Source organism: Rhinolophus sinicus, linkage group LG04 (assembly GCF_036562045.2).
Source record: "Rhinolophus sinicus isolate RSC01 linkage group LG04, ASM3656204v1, whole genome shotgun sequence".
Classification (NCBI taxonomy): Eukaryota; Metazoa; Chordata; class Mammalia; order Chiroptera; family Rhinolophidae; genus Rhinolophus; species Rhinolophus sinicus.
In genome coordinates, this window is record NC_133754.1 from 142391581 (window position 1) to 142409693 (window position 18113).

An 18113-nucleotide genomic window follows, 5' to 3' on the forward strand; every position below is an offset into this window, starting at 1 on the left:
GGAATGACCCTGGACTGTGAATAAGAGGCCCAAATTCTATGCCACATTCTATTCCAGGCTTTGGACTCGAAGAAGTATGACTCGTCCAACATTGTTTAACTTCTTTATGACTCACTTCATTCGTGTGTTCCTTGAATTCATTCATATGAGTACCTGCTTTGTAGGTTCTGGGTCCCATGCAAAATGCTGGGAACATGATGATGGACAAGTTGTGGTTTCCTGGAGAAGCTTGTGCATGGGCTGCAGTCTCTGGCCATGTCTGGGAAGATCAACCAAGAGGATTTCAGCAGATGAGAAAGTGAGAAATGGCGTTCCAGGTAAAGAAGCAACATGCACAAAGGCCGGGAGTCAGGGAAGGGCCTGCCTGAAGCGTTTGGGAAATTCTGAGAAGCACTTTTATGTCAAAGCCAGGGCAGCATATGGGAGCAGATGAGAGAAGAATGTGGGAAATGGGGCTGAATAAGGAGGCCAAGATGGGTTGAGAGAGGCTTTCCTGCGGATGATTTTGGAGCTAGCCAATATTTCTCTCTGTGCGTTCTGTAGACCCCCTGCCTCTCAAGAGGCTCTTAGACAAGTAATCCGAGAGATGTTTCATTTTTTGTCGCCATCTTTGGTATTTTGGGTACTTCTCAGCATACAAAAGGTTAGAATTCCTTCTATAAAATCCTTATTGCCTTTGTTTAATCCAGCATTTTCCAAATTTCTATGACCATGGAACTTTTTTTTTTGTGTGTGTGTGTATCCTTTAGAGGCAGACCTATATTTTAAAAAAATCAATCACTTTGGAAAACCTATGTTAAGGTTGGGACACAGGAATATAAACCACACCTAATTTTGGTTTTGTTTTTTAAAAGAGGAGGGAATTTTACTGGGCCATCATCTCCCATTCTGTGAGTATTTTCAAGACTCTGGTTCCTTTACTGCCGTCCCATGCTGACTTTCCCAAATGGGGAGATGTCCTGTAGGAGAGGCTGCCATGTAAGCGGCAGCTGGATTCGGCATCTGTATAGTGTATTCTGCCCCAAAGGAATGTCTTTCCTCCTCCTAGAAGCAGGTCTCTGAGACAAGGATTTAAGGGCAAGTAATTTATCTGGGAAATGATCCCAGGAAACATTCATAACCGAGTGAGAAAGTGAAGCAGGGAAGGTAAGGCAGCTGATACATAATGTGTTATCAAGCAGTTTCAGACTGGGGGCAATTGAGGCTTTGGGGAACCCTGAAAGGAGTGTAAATTCTGTACTTCTAAGTGTTTCTACCGGAACGGCAAGGGAGCTGGGGCATTTACCCACCTGCTCCTGACAGTGAGTGGTTAAGAACTGTTCCTTTTAATTCCCTGGCACTCCTGGTTTGTCACCCACATGAGCAGAGCAGACTTCAGGGTTTAGAGAAAGTCCGCAGAGAGAGGCACGCAGGGGCCTGACATCTGGAAATCAGACTGACTGGTAAGGGCCAAGGGGCTAGGGATGGGGTACTGAAAATGTCTGCTACAGTCTCAAAGTTAGGGAAGACGGAGAGGACATTGTTACTGTTTTAATAGCTCTGTTGTTTATATTGAAGGAAGATTTTCTGATAATGTGGCAAGTTTCCGTTCACGGCTTCAAGATTCTAGAATTTCAGCTACAGTTCCCTTCTGTTTGACAGTGATCTCATCTCCAATTATTTGCTGATTTAACTCTCACTTTCGCCTTTTCATTCTAGGTCCCAGGTTTTTCACTTACCTGATTAGTACTCCAAGCTGTATCTTAGCCCTTCTGAAGAGGCATGTCATTACCATCAAGTTTTTGCTTTTCTTTTGGGGCTGGAGTCTCCTTTCTAAATTGCCTTTAACTTTGGAGAAAGGCTCATTCTGCTCACAGACATTGACAAGAAGATTAGATGAGCCACTCTGGGCTATGTCCCCGAATCTGCCCTTTCAAGTCCCCCTCAGCCTCCCGAGCAAGCCATTTGGACACCTGGACCTCAGCACTTACCCTTTCAGCATTCACCACTCATGCTTTGTTTTTATGTGCGTTTCATTTATGCAACAAGAATTCGTGGACTCCTACAGTGTCCAGGAAGCACCACTGCACATGATCTGGGAGTAGCAGGTGGAAGGTGAGGAAGCAGCGAGGACAGTGGCTCCAGAGAACAGACTCTGGAATGATAAAGACTTGAGTGCAAGGCTCGCGTCAGCCTTTGGGAAGTCACTTTGCCTTTCTGAGGCTCTGATTAACTCATCTATAAAATGACACCTCTGTTATGGGCTGCATTGTGTCTCCCTAAATGCATGTGTTGACGTTCCAACTCCCAGTACCTCATATTTGGAGACAAGGTCTTTAAATAGGTAATTAAGTTAAAACGAGGCCATTGGGGCAGGGCCCTCATCCAATGTAACTGGTGTCCCGATAAGAAGAGGAACAGCCACAGGGGTGCACAAGCACAGGAAACGACCATGTGGAGGCAGCAAGAGGGTGGCCGACTATGTGGAGGCAGCAAGAGGGTGGCCGTATGCAAGCCAAGGAGACTGGCCTCAGAGGCATTTAACCCTGCGGATACCTTCCTTTTGGACTTCCAGCCGCCAAAACTGTAAGAAAATAAATGTATGTTTTTAAAGCACCCAGTCTGTGACATTTTGTTATGATAGCCCTAGCAAACTAATATACCCACTGTATGTGGTTATTAAGAATATTAAATCATATGATGCACATAAAACTCTTAGTACAGTTCCTGACTCATAGACAACAATGAGTACATGGAATTATTTTTGCTATTATTATTACAAAGCTAGACTAGACATAAATGCCATCCTGAAATGACAGTGTGTTTAGATGGAGAAACATGGACTGAAATACCTATACAACAAGATGGAAAATGCTGAGTGCCAAAAGATATAAAGAAGAATCTATGAAAATCCCAAGAGGAAGGTCTGGGAGGAGGGAGCTTGGAGAGACTGAGATGGGTGTGACAGAGAAGAAGCATTTGACCTGAGGTGGATAGTGTTAGTGCATGCAGATGGCAGTGCTAGGATGTTAATTATACATGCATGTTTAATTATGTGTATTACATATTAATATACCACATGCATACATATCTATATTTAAGTGACCTGGAACAATACTCATTATGCATTCAGTCAATAGATATTTAGGGGGTGCCCACATGAAGTTGCTGTTCTAAATGTTAAGGAAACAGCAATGACTAAGTCCCTACCCTCATCAAATTTATACCCCACGGAGTGATGTTCATAAATGTTAAGAATAGAAAGATTCTGAAATGATATGTGCAGTATGATCCTATTTTAAACATGTATGTGTCTATAAATTGATGTTTTATAAAAATGCTATCACGTATGTATAGTTAAAGAGAAAGTGAGAGGGCTAGAGCAACAGACATTTGGAAAGCTAGAAACCAAAGTGTTAAGCGTGATTGTATATCAATGCTGGAAATATTTTTCTTTATTTGTATTTTCCAAATTTGGGGGCACTAAACCTGTGCTTTATATATAAAGTTTAAAATGTTGTATATTATGCCTGCAATTAAACAACCAAGTGCTAAAAGTTAGAACTTCACAGAAGGTGCAAGGAAAGAGCCTTTGCCAGCTTTCCTTATTCCCATCTCCTAGACAATTGTCACATTTCTAACCCTGAAGGCCTTTCTTTGTAGTTGTCGTTATTTTTCACATTTCCACTTGAAGGCCTCTTGATGTTCAACTCTTTTCCCTACGTCTGCTACCATCCTCTTTGTTTATGGTCTATAAATCCTTTTATTTGATAAAATAAAATCTTCAGCTTGAGGGGAGTGCTTTCCCCAGAGAACATTATGCTCAAATTCTGAATCTTTGGGCTTTTAGAAGGAAAAAATACTCCATAAATGCAAGTTATTGCTGTTTCTATTTGTTTTATACTTCCTAAATGTATAGAAAGTGTTCAAATAAAGCTGGCTTAAAAGTAGCTCATGGATTTTACAATAAGAAGCAAAAACCACAGAATTTAGGATCCCCCTGATGGTGCAGGTCTCCCATTCACAAGAGGGGTTCTGATATAAAAGCATGGTGCCCTTCCTGGCCCCCCCAAAACATAGGAGACAGGCCCTGACTCACCAGTCCTGAGACCAGAATCTCAGCCCTTGGGTGCATAGGCAGAGCCAGATTCTAGGCTGAAGGTCAGGAAAAGTTTGTGGGTCATGGCAGCGCTTCTGGCAAACATAGTTTATCTTTTTTCCATTGAAGCCCCAGTCTGCTTGGCATGACCTGGTTTATCTGGCAAACCTGGTTAGGTGGTGCTGCAGCTTTTCAGAGCTTTGGACATCTTGCAAATAGACGGCATGGTGATTTTAATAGGCTCACAGTTTACAGTATGATATTTTCACATGTCTTTTCATTGATTTACTCTGGTTTCTTATCCCAGGGATTCCTGTCTTTTCTTCTTAATTCAAGTGCTAGAAATTTTAACTACAATTCTTGCAATGCATGTATTTATTCCATAAATTTTTTTTTCATCCCAAACGATCACTTGTGATGTGGGCCCTGCTGTCATTTTGAGTAAAATTAATCAGTTTACCTATGTAAATGTTTTAAATGAATGTCCAGTTCAGTGGGGTTCATTATAATTTAAGTAATGATTTACATAGATTCTGGACAAAATAGAATGAGTTATTTAAATTTGAAATGAACCTACATGGATATATTCACACCACTGAAAACAACTCAAAAGTTAAGAAAAAAATCTGATTCCTCATTGAGAAAGCCATTTATGTGATGGTTTCACGTTGTCACTTAAATTTTTTCTGTTTTCTATTGGCTGGTAGGATAAGTGCATTACCCTGGCCTGTCAGACCAGGCATGAACTGGCCTCGGCCTTTTCTGCAAGCCTCACACTCTAACCAGAGCATAATTACTTCTTTAATTTCCTCCAGAGCACTAAATTCCTTTATCCCTAAGTCTTCACTTATATTAAAAAAAAAAATTATTATTTTCATCCTGGAAAACTTCACCCATTTCCCTCCATCTGGGTAACTCCTGCTTATCTGTTAAGCCTCAGGTTACAAGTGGCTTCCTCGGGGGAGCCTTCCCAGATTGGCTTGGTCTAGGTTAAGCCCCCTCCTCTGTATCGTGTCATCATAGCAGGTCATTACTGTCCACTTCTCCTCCACGAATCTGTAACATTGCTAAGAGTAGAGACCATTTCTTTATGTTACCATTTTATCCCGTGTACTTAGCACAGTGCCTGGCTGGCACATAGTGAGTGCTCAATAAATATTTCTTGACTGAATGGGTCCATTGAAATAGTTTGTCCAGAGAAGGAATTAGATTTCAAGTGATTTCATGAGTCCTGTGCTGCCATTTACTTGGGTGCCTGAATCATCCAGTCAATTCAGATCGAACAGTTATTATAGAATACCACATGTGTCAGCTGTTTCCACCTACACTAGTTCATTGATCTTCTCCTTTCTGTTTTAGAGCTGAGGGCACTCAGGCTCAGCAAAGCGAAGAACTTGATCATGGCAACTCATGATGAATAGAAAGAATCCTGAGCTTCGGAGACCAAACTCGTCACTCTTGGCCCTATGTCAAGGTGCTGCCTCTTTAAGCTTTTGACTTTTGCCATGATCTCTTCCTGCAGCCATCTGGTAGGCCATTGCATTAGAACCTAGGAAGCCTTGGATTATCTACATGAAAAGTACAACTTAGGCAGAAATCAAAATGGAATTCTGGAGGGGAATTGGGGGAGGAGCACTGCTCTGGAGATCCAGACACCTGTTCTGTTCTTCCCTTTGTTACTAACTAGCTGTGTGACCTTGGGCCTGTCACTTAGTCTCTCCGGTCCTTTCTTCTCTATACAATGAGTGGGAGTGATTGGATAATTTTGGGGGGCCTTCCAGTTTTAAATTCTACAATCCTAAGCTTGAAAGCCGGTACAAGGCATCAGGCTTGCACATTGATTACAAGCAGGGCATCAAGTCTACCTGAGAGACAGCTCACCTCTCAGGGGCTTTTCTGAAATTGCATTCTGAAAGTAAGAAGTGACGAGAGCTACCCTCTTATTTACGTTTTTTGTATACACCAGGCAACAGAGTAATCACCATGAGTCATGGGGGGAGTGGAATGAAAAGAATGAATTGTGCCACCTTTTCATTGGCTGTCATCATTGGCCTTTGAAATAGGCCCTAGTGAACACTGGTCCTCTGCACGCATTCCCGTTTTCATAGAACAGACTCCTTCTGAGCCACATTTGTTCTATGAAAATCGTCTGTAGCTCTGTACCTCTTCAAACTACATTATTATTTAAGCACTTAGCAATCAGACTTCACATCTTATTGCTGCCCAAGCAAATCTGAAATGTAAAAATGCAAAGTGTAGAGAATGAAAATAGATTTTAAGTTGTTTGCATATAAATTGATTTCCATGAACAATTAAAATGTACCATAATTTGCAATGCTTTTTAGAGGTACTAAAGTAAATAAAGTAATTTTATTATCCACATGTGAACTTAGTAAAATTACAGGTAAACTGTCATTCTGAATTTAAAAAGTGAGCCAATTTTGACTTTATGTAGCTGAAAACAACAGAGTAAATTAAAAATATATGTAACTTTAAAACTTTGAAGTTATTATAGAATGGATATCAGTAAGTACCTTAAAATTCCCTTTAAAAATTGAAGTTGTGGAGAAGGCAACAGAAAAAATATTAAAATTAACAAGAGATTTGAACTTGAGGATTATTAGTCTAGGTTAAAGCAGTAGCTGTGGCCAAAATGATAGAAAGTGAAATAGAAAATGAAGATATTTACTTTTCCTGTTTTCTCTGATTGTGTGACTTTGAAACTACATCAAAAAAATCAGGAAATTAATTTTTTTTTTGCTGTCACCAGCTAACTGTGTCAATTTAGGCAAGTTGCTTTAACTCTTTGGAGAGAAATTTTGCTGTGCATGGAGTTAATATTTTATAAAAATTGTTAAACCTTAGCAACTTTATGAAAAAGCTAGAATGTCCTGCTAGGAATGACACCACAGATTACAGCCTTATTTCAAGTTTAATAAATTCTGGAAGTAGATGTCTACACTTCATGGAAAATAAGACGCATTTTATTTCCATACTGAATCAACTTCCTGTTTTCAAATGCGATTTCTGTGAAGAAAATGGCCTGAACATTGACACTGTAGTGTAGACACGTAAAGGCCAAATCCCACAGATCATAGCTTAGCCTGTGTGGAAAATGTAGACTGTACTCCATTAAAAGATAGATTTAGACTAAACAGACATATTTCTAGCAGGGCACTTGCAGTATTGAGATATCTCATGGAAAATGGATCTGTTTTTTTTTTCTTGTAGCAATGCTGCCCATTTTTTGGGAAGTTAATTAAGAACAGCACTGCTTCCTTGTTGACCAACAAATCAATAATAACATCCTAGAGTTTTATGGCACCTTCTTCAAAAGAACGTATCATGCTCAAGTGAGAAATTCTATTTTTCTTGTTCATAAAATTTCTAACTTGATTTGTCTCAGTGATAATGTAAAAATACATATAACCTACGCACCATAGAGAATGTTTATTTCATCTGTTGATACTCAGAGAGAAGCAAGAAATAGAGTGAGCTTCAGTGGTCAATTGTGGTTTTGAAACCAATTGAATTTCAAAGCAACTGTAACCACAATGTAGATTTAGGGAGCAGGGCTCATTTTAATGTTGAACTTGAACCAGGTATTCCAGAGTGAACTCTATAGAATTCCACGATGAAGTATGAGAGTCAGTTGAAGAAGGAGAAGCAGGAGAAGATGATGAGCAATGAGATAAAGATTCAGTTAGTGCAAGAGAGAACAGTACTGAGCTATAAGGAGTGATAAAAAAAAATACAGTGAATGTTCAAATTTTTAAAAATGTATTACAGTAAGAGACACATTGCCATTAATCCCCCTCAAAATCCTCCCCCTCGCTTCAAACACACTTATCCCATCATTTTTGCCACTTTCTGAGGCAGTTCTGGAAGCCCTCTTTCATGAGTGTCTTTAGTTGCGCTGTCGTGGCTGCCTCGATGTCCTGAATTGATTCAAAATGTTTACCTTTCATGGTCATTTTGATTTTGGGGAAGAGCCAGAAGTCGCACAGTGCCAGATCTGGTGAATTAGGTGGATGAGGACATACTGTAATGTTTTTATTTGACAGAAATTGTCACACCAGAAGCGATGTGTGACATGGAGGGTTGTCATGATGGAGGATGAAGTAAAGACACTCACGAAAGAGAACTTCCAGAACTGCCTCAGAAAGTGGCAAATGTGTTCAAAGTGAAGGGGAGTATTTTGAGGGGGATTAATGGCAATGTGTCTTCTGTTGTAATACATTTTTTAAATTTAAACATTCACCATATTTTTCGATCACACCTTGTATGTGGCTCAGAGGCAGGACCAGGGATGGAGGGGATCTGAGGAGTGGAGGATAATCTGTAAATTATGGTGAGAGACTGCTAAGGCTGTAGACACGAGGTCAGAGAGGCACAGGCATAGCAAACTTGAGGATGGTGATGGATTACTGGAGGGTATATTTGACTTTTCATCAAACATGCATTCCTGAAAAGTTCTGTGAAAATCTAATTGTCGTAAAGTAAAAATGTATTTAATAGTTAGCTATTTAAAGGAAATTTAAGTTTCTAAAGGAATGGGTACTTTTGTAATACAAATGCCAATCCCCTAACTTATTTCTTTGAAAATGCACGGTTGTTGTGTATATTGAGTTTTCTCAGAGCAAAGGACTCAGGCAGTTGAGAGAGAAATGCATATTATTTTAGCTTTGGGTATCGCATCAAGAAAAGACAGACTGTTTCCTGCTGAAAGAGGCTCTTGTAATTATCTAATTCAACTCCATTCTCCAAATGAGAAAACTGAAGATTAAATGCTTTGCTCAAGGACAACCAGGGGTTCACTGAGAGTTAATCATATGTTAAGTGATTCATTCATGGTCCTCAGCTGGCTGGCTGAACAAATGAGAGCTAGAACCCAGCAGCTCTGCCTCCCACTCAGGCCTCATTCTCTGCATCTCCCTGGGATTGGATGGCTGCTATGCAGAGAGAATGAACGGAAGCCACAGTGCAGCTGTGCACTGTTGTCCTCAGGGACCCTTTCCAGCTCCAGAATCCTATCGTTCTATATCATCACTGCATCTCTTGTGTTTTAAGACTGTTATCTGAAAGGATTTCTTGTAAGATCAGGAGGCAGCCAAAAACAGGAAAAGAAATAACTGTTATTGGCTCCCAAATGGCCAGGGAGTATAGTACTATATCTTATGGAAGGAGATGGATAATGTGAAAAGAAGAAATTTATCTTCTAGAAAGCAATAAAGCTTTAAAAAACACCAACGCAGTTTCCCTTCAGTTCTGCCAGAATCTATCAAATATGGCACCTTAAATAGGTCCAAGTTTCACAGATATCAGGAAACCCCAAGTGTGGTGTTTTTGAAGGTGTCATACATCTCCAGAAACATGTCATTTTGTTCCAGCTTTCTCTTCTGTGCACGCCATATAATTTAGCGTCTTGCCATTTATTCTCAGAGATTTCTCATGTATCTCTAGTTTCCTAGAAGTGAGCCCTTTATTTTTAACTGAAGAAAATGGATTATGTGAGAACTCAGAGAGAAAAAGAGAGAGAGAGAGAGCGCGAGAGAATAAGATTAAACACCATTCTCACACCCACTTTTCTATTCTCTGCTAAGCACCATAGAGATGGTCTTCAGATAAGGGCTCTAATTTTAATCTCAGGATTTGAAAATGATTTTATTTCTAAGTGACAGCCTTACGTCACCTATTTCCTATTTTGATTTCTTTTCCCCTTACCTAGCACACACATTTCTTCCTAAAAATATTTTAGAGCAGCGTGCATTCACATGAAGTGTTTAATGTAGTTGGGTTATCCAAAGAAGAATAAATATAACTGCTCTGAATGAACAATCCTAACTAAACCACTTTTAAATAGAAATCATGTTCTGAGATGACAACATTGTCTACATTTTGAATTGTGTGTAAAATACTGAAGAAAACATTTTATAAATAGCCATTCTGAGCTTCAGTGTAGACGGAACCATAGAATCAAGGAATGCTAGAGCTGGAAGAGATATTAGAATTTCTGGAGAGGTTTCCTCACTTTACAGATGAGAAAACCGAAGCCTAACATCTCACTTCATTTGTTTTCTTTTCCTCAAAAATCACAGTCCTGTGCTGCCTGTTGTCCAATATCTGAAAATATTACTTAGTATATTTTGCCAAATTTGCAAGGTATGGTGGGAGTATAAGTCTGGTTCCAATTACTTCATCATGGTTGGAAGCTGAATTTTTCAATATTAAATATTTTCAAATTTTGCAATCTTTCTCTCGCTGTGGTTGAGAGCTAATTCTAGTTCTGAGCCAACCCCTTTGATAACTAGTGAGTGATGGAAGCAAGAGGGCTCTCTGCTCAGGGCCCCACTCTTTGGAGAAACACGCAAACACATGCACACATGAATATATTAGGAACACAGGAGCAGCGATGCCTCTGTCAGCTGACAGCTGATGTTCAGCGCTGATTCAGCAGGAGCCACAACAGAAAACGTATCCTTGTGACCTGCACTGTTCAGGCCCCAGGAGACTGCTACATTTGAACGCCAGGAAGCTTTGTGAGTTGTGCCACCATGATTTCAGAGGCGGGCACTGCTTTGGGGGTTCTGGGAGGATTTGAATGGCAGAAGCATTTAGTGAGAGGAAAGAGAAATTAAATTCTTCCTCTCAGTCAGCCTGAATATAATACATTCTTATTTATCTTGCCAATAGTGCCAAATGTTCATTTTCTTGCTTCTGTTTGTGTTACAATTTGTTGTCCCAGAGATACTCACAGATTACTGTAGTATTTGCAACAGTTGCACATGGCAGCTAAAGAATGCTTGGAAATATTTAAAAAAAATATGTATATATATCTATATCTATATATATAGATATAGATATATATATATTTCTGTTAAATTTATGTGTATGTAGATGAAGACACAGCATTGTGAAGTGTGATACTGAGTCTTTACCTCACAAGACTGATACTGAATCCCATAATTTTGAATAAGTTAAATTACGTTAAAATATTAGTATTTAAATACATTTTCAAAAGAGCAAATTTTAGAAGTTCAGCATTATTTTAAAACTTTTAATTTTACGTTTTCCTACTCATTCATTGCAATTTGTATTTTGCCTTTTAATTTTAATATGCCAAAAAATAACATTTCAAAGACATTAAAAATCTTTATTTTTAACATTTAAGTTAAATGTTTGATAAAATATATTCAAGATTTGTGTACTTTGATAAATTATATCTTAATATTTTACACCATTGGGAATGAGTACAGGTTGAAATCATGGTAAATGCAGAAAATACAAAATGTAGTACAGTTATATATCTGAAGGGGAAAGAGTAAACGTCATTATAAAGGTGTTTATTTGACAAAGCTGAAGGATAGTATGTATTCTACTTAGCAGTTAGTTAACTTGATTTGGCACTTTTAAATAATTACACTTAGGATATGAGAGCCATCAGTTGTATTCTGCTCTAGAGTCCATGAATCTTAGGGGTGGGCCTGGGTGAGAGGGATGGAGACGAAAGTCTGTTCCTCAGCTGAGAGAGGGTCTCAGTGTATGTATGTTGTGTCCAGACTGGGCAGGGTGAGATGAGGAGTATAGGGAGACTGATTTGAGAACACTATTCTTCAGAATTGCGGGTTATAGCTCGGTTCTGGGGTCTGCTTTCCCTAACCAATGGTTCTATGGTGAAGGCCAAAGGCAAGCAGGCTGGGCTTGGGGGCAGGATTCCAGCCAGCAGAGAACTGAAGCGCAAACAGGGCCACTGAGGTTGACCTCTGTTCATGTAGACAAGGTCAGAGGAGGAGATGGTGGTGGCTGGGGCAGAGGGCAGAACAGACAGGAAATGCCTGCCCTACGTCCCCTCCAGATGGCCAGCACGCCTTGGCTACAGGCTCCAACTGGCCAGTTGTGCCAAGACTCTTGGGATGCTTCCTGCCCTGGTCACCATTCGCCAGACTTTGAACTGGTGGCAAACATCATTGACTCCTGTTCAAAGGAGTAGGAAGCAGAAAAATAATAGGGCTATTTTTATCTACCCCACGTGATTAAGGCTAGTATTTGCAGTGATGTTTTATAAACAGTTTAGTCATAATCACCTCGCTAAGCATGTCTCCTGTGACAAAATTTATGTTCTGTCTGTGATTGTCTCTGCTGGGTTACTTTGACTGAGCCAGGATGGATAGAGTGTTGTCTTTGTGCTAGTTTCTGTGGGAGGCAGTGGGAGAACTTCGGGCAGGAGAGAATGGCTATCAGCGTTTAATGGATTGCTTCAGCTGTGAGTGGAAGTTGTGCCTGTGAGAAAAGTCACTGAAACAAATCAGAGACATTGTAAAATAACCATGCGAGGCCATTCATTTGGCTAACAGATAGTGCATATCTCTCACCAAAGCAATCACTGTCCTGCGCAAAGAGTTAGAAAAGCCCAAATTGATGATTGCCTTACCCAAAGTGAAACGTTAGTGCCAGTTACAAATTAGCCAAAGACACATGACGTCTTAGAGGGGAGAGACTGTGCTATGTTCGTTTCTGTATCTCCAGTACCTAGCTCGGGGGTTTTCAACCCTGGCTGCACATTGGAAACTGCAGGGAGCTCTTAAAAATACTGCTGCCCAAGTGCCACTCCAGACCAATTAAATCAGAATGTGTTAGAGATTTTGGGGCTGGCATGTTATATATTTTAAAGTTTCTCAGGTGATTGCAGTGAGCAGTTAAGGCTGGCATGTGCTAAGCTAGCTATCAAGCTGGACACATAGTAATAACTCATGAACTGAACCTGGAGCAAGTAGCTTTTGCAGATACCACTGTAACTGAAAGAAAAGGATGAGCAAAGGGCTGTATCCTTCCAGTTAGCAAACGGCATCATTGGAATGGTTTGTGTAGAGGTGCAGTCTCATGGCCATTAAAGAGGTGTGTGTGTGTGTGTGTGTGTGTGTGTGTGTGTGCGCGTGCGCGCGCGCGCACATGCACGCATGTATGTGTGTGTATTTTGAGGGGTGGGGGGTGTTATTTTAGGCTTTTTTGGAAGCAGTTGAGGCAACGACCTTTCTAAGACTGCCTCTTCTGGCCAGAAGCCCAGAAGAGGGCTATGGTGAAATCATTAGAATTGTAAAGTTTTACCACATCTGTTGCTTTTTGTGGAATAAATGACCTCTGTTCAGATTTTCCCATTTGCTCATGTGTCTGAGATAGATGCAGCTTCCTGGTACATAGGGGAAAACTTGGCTGATTGACCCTGGCCAAGGGTCATTTTCCGTGTATCAAATGTACAGCCCTGAATCACTCAGTTCTGTGAGCTTTACTTTTGTGCCAAAATGTGCGTCTGGGTCTGAGGGGGTCCCTAGCACATATATTTTTGAATTTCACAAGTGCAGAATGATGTATGAATTTGTGTACAACACAAATATTAAAACATTGAACTAACATTTCTAATGGAGGATTAATGAATATACTAAGAGGATAACTCAATGGCCCTTATTCTTTGTTTTCCTCTTCTTCCCTAGGAAAGGGAACTAGTGTATATCCATGCACAGGTGACTACTTTAGATAAGTATTTTTGTTTATACCTGACTCTTTATATGGGAATTTCCCTCATCTTGATTCTTTCTTTTTTGGATTTTTTAATTAGTTTCAGGTGTACAAAACAATGTACTAGTTAAACATTTATCATTTATGTCCCTCACATAGTGATAACTGCCCTCTCCCCATCCACTACCCCTCTGACATCGCACAGAGCCATTATATTTCCACTGTCTCTATTCCTAATGCTGTACTCCACTTCTTGTAACTGTATATATACACATATATATGTGTGTATATATATATATGTATGTATATATACATATATATATGTGTATACATATATATGTGTGTATATATATGTATATATATATATATATGTATATAATTATAGTTGACATTCATTATTGTTCAGCTTCAGCTTCTGGTGGACACTGCAGTGATCAGGCATCTATATCATCCTCATCTTGATTCTTGACTAAGTATGACTGAGTTCCAAGAATAGGCTGAGATATGACTATCCAAAAAGAAAGAGCATTACACCTAGTCTTGCAATATTTTCCATTGTTACTTTGTAACTTCTAGTAAAAGACATGTCTGAACATTTTGGGGGGTTGCTTAATAACTTAGATCAACTATGGTAATCTGTCAAAACAATAAAAGCAAAAGAATGAATGGAAAGATGAATAGATGGATGAAGACCCAACAACAACAACCTCTGACATCTGTGGCTGTCCTGTGATTGTTCTGTAATGCAAAACTGGCCCATCTTAGTTTTAGTTTCTTTCAGGTTTTCTCTTGCAGAAGAGCTGTCTCTGCTGATGGGCAGTGAACCCAATATGGATTTCACTTTATGTCAGAATCTGCTCTATTCTGGTTATCCACCCATAAACCAGATGGTTCTTGTGACCTCATGTCTGTAATTGATACAGAGTAGAATAAAATGTTTAGGGCATGTCATAAGAAAAAAATTGGACTTTTTAAAAATATGTGACTTTATGTTTTATTCTACCGTGTTTTCCCGAAAATAAGGTCAGCTAGGTCTTATTTTCGGGGAAACATGGTAGAATAAAACAGATCAGCTCTACTGCGTCTTTTGGAGCAAAAATTAATATAAGACCCAGTCTTATTTTAATATAATATAACATCATATAATATAATATAAATATAATTAACAATATAATATAATATAATACCTAGTCTTGTATTAATTTTTGCTCCAAAAGATGCATTAGAGCTGATGGTCCGGCTAGGTCTTATTTTTGGGGAAACACAGTATTTACAGCTTCATACATTGAATAAACAATGACAAGTTTTTTTGGAAGCTTCCTGCCATTTGTAAGATCAGAAAAATGTTACTACATCTTGGGAATTTTATATAATAGTTAGGAACCTGGAGTTATCTAGTCCATTTTATAGATGAGAAAACTGAGACTCAGAGAGAATGATTTGTCTTAGATCTTGCAATAGCACATCCGGAACTAGGGCTCAGGTGGCACATAACTGGTGAAACTGGGTCAGGAAGCAAAATCTAATGTGGGCCTTCATATGATGAAGAGTCTCCTTTATTTCTACTAAAAATGGGGAAAGTTTATTTGTCAAGAAAAAAAGATTTGGGAGATGAGGGGTGGATAGGAATGAGAAGGTGGGGAGAAAGGGAAGGCGAATCCTTGTCTATGTTATGACTGAACTTCCTCATAGCTGTAGAAAATATTCTAGGAGCTTGCACACTGTTGGGATTTCCATAGACTAGATTCAAGGCCACTTAGGAATTGATTGATATCTAAACTGAGGTTGTGGCCACATCTTATCGGTCTCAGAACCAGCTTAGGGTGCCTCCATTCTGTTGACCAGTTGACCCCTGGGCCGTGACAACCACACCCATCTTGCCCTTGTAGTGACACTCCCACAATCACTAGTCTCAAGTGGCCTCCCATAGCACCCCATCCATCTCTTCCATCAGTTTAGTTTTGCAACTCTCTCCAAGACTCAACTCCTACCCCTGACATTTTAGGGATGAAATAAGACTAAATATGACAAATGAAACCTTGAGTATCACAGCAATGAATGATAATAGCATTCCTCAAAGAGTCTGCTGAGGAAGAAAAGATTGAATTAATCAATACCAATTAGTATATTGCTTAGCCTGACTTGAATGGGGTTCGATGAGTTGCTTGACTTTGGTCCACTCACTTTTCCTCTTTAGGTCTCATTTTCTCATCTGTGTAATGTGATAGCAAAACTAGCAAGCCTCTAGATTTTCTTTCATTTCTAACATCCTAACTAGTATTTTATGACCCTCATTATTTCTTCCACTCTCTTTCCCTGTACATGATTCATTCACTGATGGTAGTATGTGGAGCAGTGGACAGTGAACTGTCCAATGCTTGGAGATTAAGCACTGGCCCATTTACAGCTAGTTCACCAGCTGTGGCATCCTGTATCGTCACTTCACCGGGGCACTTACTCACTGGGACTTGCCTCCGATAAACTTCACTGAGCATGTGCATTATTACTTTTTCCATTGAAAAAGCCATTCACTTCCAAGAACTTGAAAGTCTTTCTCCCATCCATAGCCTCTGCACCCTCTAGCAAGGCCGAATCTGGTACAGTGATTCTCCCTTTCTGTGCTAAGCACCTCAGACTAGACCTCCGTCTTAAGCCACATAAAGGAAATAGGTCACTTGGAGTCCTGTTAATACAGCCTGATGACACAAGCCATATATTTCTTTGGTGATTTTGGGATCCAAACCACAAAGGGTACCTTTAAAAATATTTTTGAACTTTAGAGTTCATTTTGGGTTCCAGAAAGTATCTGCCACCTATGAATCTTTACTTGTAGACGTGTCCTACATATCATCAGCTATGCTGTCGATAGATCTTTACCCCTCTCTAGTTCCTTTACCTTCTTTGTCACAGGAATGAATGCATGGGCATTCTTTGGTCCTGGAGGGAGCATTTGCCTGGGAAATGAAAGTCTGCTCTTTTGTTTGACAACCTTTATTTTGTGTTTCTTTGAGACAGATTCCTGAGTCATGTAACCAGTGAACTATGCCAAATTCTTTTATTAAAATCTCACTGACGCCTGTGAGATCGATAAAGAATCACAGCATTAGAACATAACTTGACCTAAAAGAAACTGAAAATTATCAAATCCAACCCTCTCTCCTTATAGATAAGGAAACCAGCCCCAAGAGGTGAAGGAACTTGTCTGAGGTCACACAGCTTACAAGTACCACAGAGTGATACTAGCATAAATAGTTGGGGGAGGGGAGTACGTGGAACAAACATAATCACCTTTTGGATAACTTTATGTTTTAAGGAAGCCCATTTTTTTCAATTTTGTATTTTAAAGTTTTGTCACTAAATTTGGTATTTTAAGAAAATACTTCCAACGTTATAAAATAATCTTAGCACTAATATGTATTACAAGAATATCTTCCTAGACCTGGCTAGTAACCTCAAATGCCTCAGGGGGACAGGCAGGTTGGGGGACACAGCCAGTAAGATGGAGGGGTTTCCTGCAAACTGAAGCTGTAAACCTTGCCTACAGGCCTTCAAATTCTCTATTGCCCCCCTCCCCCCTCTCCACTTCTCTTGCTGCTCCCCCTTCTCCTCTGACATTTACACAGCACTGGACCAACAAAACAGTGCAGCTTAGGTAACAAATTTCCTCCCCTGGTGGAAGCTGTAGTTTCTTCTACTGTAATATGAGCATTGATTCCTTCTTACTCACCGCATAATATCCGTCACATGGTAGGCAGTCAATACATGTTTTTCAGTGGGTCCATGATTAACTATGTATTGAGATTTTGGTTTTGAATTCACTGTAATGATCTGCTTTTGTAAAGATACACTGGTTTAGAGCTTGATGAAAATTTTCCTAAAATGTACCATATCAAGTGTACCAGTTTTTAAACTGTGAGAACTTTGGCAAGGCCATCAGTCATTTACAACCAAATAGGAATTAATCCCACTCAGTCTGCTTTCCTCCTCACCCTGAGCTGAGATCAGTCACATTTGGAGGGTGGATAAGGCAGAGGAAAAGAAGAATCATATGCCAGGGGGTGTGGCAGGGGAGGCGGCACCACTGCACAACGTGAGGACAGGGGAGATGGGGTTTCAGAAGGCAAAACAAGAAGTGAAAAGTTGATGAGAGTAGCAAACAGTGCCTATTTCACAATTTTGTTTAAGGCTGGCGCTGCTAGGTTCCAATACAAAGGAAATGGGCTCACTTTTAGATGCAGATGACGCATACACAAGCTCATTATAAAGTCATTGGAAGAAATTTTGCCCTGTAGTCCGTTTCTTTTTCTGAGAATCCTTTCTCTCCTGCATTCTCATCTCAATCTCTCTGTCCCTCCCTCCCCCTCTCCCTCCTTCTCCAAACCAATATACTGGATAGAAACATATTCTCTCATATTGGGGCCAGGTATCATCAATTAAATCCTGATCATTTCAACAACAACACAGCCTGTAGTTCAACATACCATCGGGCCTTCAGGCAACACGCCAAACACATGTCCTTGTT

General features: G+C 39.9%; 1 protein-coding gene across 5 annotated transcripts in view; it reads left to right on the forward strand.

The window, feature by feature from the left end:
* CFAP95 (cilia and flagella associated protein 95) overlaps window positions 1-18113 on the forward strand; it is a 155825-nt gene that overhangs the window by 122647 nt on the left and 15065 nt on the right. The window contains exons 10-13 of one of the 5 annotated variants that reach the window (XM_074330539.1): window positions 165-317; window positions 1699-2565; window positions 5438-5552; window positions 13567-13609. The gene's annotated coding sequence lies outside the window, so the exon portion shown is untranslated. Of the gene's footprint in view, window positions 1-164; window positions 2580-5437; window positions 5553-7309; window positions 7686-13566; window positions 13610-18113 lie in introns of those variants that run through there. The other 4 variants (XM_074330541.1, XM_074330542.1, XM_074330540.1 and 1 more) reach the window with 4 other exon arrangements.